This window comes from Egretta garzetta, unplaced genomic scaffold (genome assembly GCF_000687185.1).
Source record: "Egretta garzetta isolate BGI_Z169 unplaced genomic scaffold, ASM68718v1 scaffold271, whole genome shotgun sequence".
Lineage (NCBI taxonomy): Eukaryota > Metazoa > Chordata > Aves > Pelecaniformes > Ardeidae > Egretta > Egretta garzetta.
Genome location: NW_009258669.1, coordinates 82,314 through 84,578, shown reverse-complemented (window position 1 = coordinate 84,578; position 2,265 = coordinate 82,314). Strand labels below are relative to the sequence as shown.

The 2,265-nt window shown below is 47.2% G+C and overlaps 1 protein-coding gene across 3 annotated transcripts in view; it reads left to right on the top strand.

The window, feature by feature from the left end:
* The window catches only part of RNF38 (ring finger protein 38), a 36,547-nt gene that overhangs the window by 15,666 nt on the left and 18,616 nt on the right, over positions 1–2,265 (top strand). The window lies entirely within an intron of this gene.

Genomic DNA, 2,265 nt, shown 5'->3' with positions numbered 1-2,265 from the left:
CCCGAGATGACCTCCGACCACCACCTTTCCCACCAGTCCTTCTCTGTTAGTGAATAGGAGGTCAAGCAGGGCACCTCCCCCGGTAGGCTCACTTACCAGCTGTGTCAGGAAGTTATCTTCCACACACTGCAGGAACCTTCTGGACTGTTTCCTTTCTGCTGTGTTGTATTTCCAGCAATTTCTGGTATTTCTGTTAGTTGAAGTCCCCCACAAGAACAAGAGCTCGCGACTGAGAGACTTCCGCCAGCCACTTGTAGTATACTTTGTCAACGTCCTCATCCTGGTCGCGTGGTCTATAACAGATCCCAGCAGGATATCTTCCTTGTTGGCCTTCCCCCTCATCCTCACCCATAAGCACTCAGCCTCATCAGAAGTGTCGAGCTCTGTACAATCAAAACCCTCCCTGACATACGGAGCCCCCCCGCCGCCTCTCCTTCCTTGCCTGTCCCTTCTGAAGGTTTTGTAGCCATCCATTGCAGCACTCCAGTCATGGGAGGCATCCCACCACATTTCTGTGATGGCGACCACATCATAGCCATGCTGCTGTACAATGGCTTCCAGCTCCTCCCGTTTGTTGCCCATGCTGCGTGCATTAGTGTAGATGCACTTGAGCTGGGCTATCGGTTTCACCCCCAGCAATGGGGTGACACCCCCAGGCTCCTCTCTAGTGAGCCTGTTTATATCTCCTCCCCCCTTCAGGCCTAGTTTAAAACCCTCTCAACAAGCCCCGCCAGTTCTTGAGCAAGGATCCTTTTCCCCCTCTGAGAGAGCTGGGCACCATCTGTTGTCAACAGGCCGGTGCCGTGTAAATCTCCCCGTGATCAAAGAACCCCAAGCCCCTCCGATGGCACCAACCTTTGAGCCACGTGTTAACCAGTCTAGTTTTCCTGTTCCTTTCCGTGTTCCTCCCTGCCACTAACGGGATCGAGGAGAACACTACCTGTGCTCCTGATCTTTCAGCCTTTTTTCCCAGTGCCCTGAAGCCCCTTTTGATCAATATGGGGCTTCTCTCTGGCATCTCGTCACTGCCAGCCTGTACAATCAATAGCGGATTGCAATCAGAGGGCCATAACAGACCAGGGAGTCTCTTCACAATGTCCCTGACCCAGGCCCCAGGGAGGCAGCACACTTCCCTGTGGGATGGGTCCGGATGGCATATTGGGCCCTCCGTTCCCTTCAGAAGGGAATCACCCACAACAGTTACCCTCCTTTTTTTCTTAGCACTGGCAGTCCTGATAGGTAGGGGTGACCAACTCTCCCTAGCCAACCCCTTGGATGGACCTTCATCCCCATCCTCATTTGCCTGGCCCTTGATTTCCAGAGCCTCATATCTGTTATGCAAGGACAGCTGAGAAGGTGAGGGAGGCCGGGAGCGAATTTGCCTCCTGCCCCCAGCAGAGACCTTTTTCCATTCCCCACCATCTCTTGGGTCCCTAACTTCTGCTCACTGGCAAGAGGGCAGTGGATCCTCTGCTGAGAGCAGCAGAAATACCTTCATCAGTTTTAAAACTTCTTGGAAACGTGTTCAAACAGCAGAAGTTTTCCAGAAGCCTGAGTGAATAAACAGGTAGTTTTCATTTCCTTCCACTCCAAAGATAATGGAGCCTCATTTGCTCTAACTTAGAAAGAGACATGGACATAGCACAGATCATTCCAAAACTATATTTGAGCTATGGTAATCTTATACATAATCTTGGGATGAAACCTACTCTAATATGTTCCCCAAAGTACCTCCTGTTTTAAAGAACACTATGTGATGTTCTGCCTGCAAATTCATCTTCAACTATTTCAGAGAACAGTTTTCAATTAGTAAAATAAAATAAAAATGTATTTTAACAATAGAAACACTTGCCTGTTTTATTTCTTTTTTAGAAAAATGATGTAGTAGCTGAGGGCAAAGAGTAGTCAGTATTTAAGAAAAAATACTGGTCAGATCAAATTAATCTGCCACTGTTTCAGTGCATGTGAAGATTTGTGTTTGGTCATGATCACAGTAAATTGAGGTCATAATTTCACATTCACTACTGTAACCTGATTTTAACCTAGATCTACCATTTCATGCCATTACAGTCAATGTGCACAATATGTTGTATCACACGACTAAAAAGGAAAAAATAGTCAGAGGTCAAAACTGGGTCCCCTTTCTTTGTAAGATTTGATAACAAGTATCTTATTAACTGCTCTTTTAATTGTCAAAGACATAACAGAAGTGTCTGACTTTCCGTTGATGGCAAAGAGCAAGAAGAGAATGCACGTTTTGTGGCT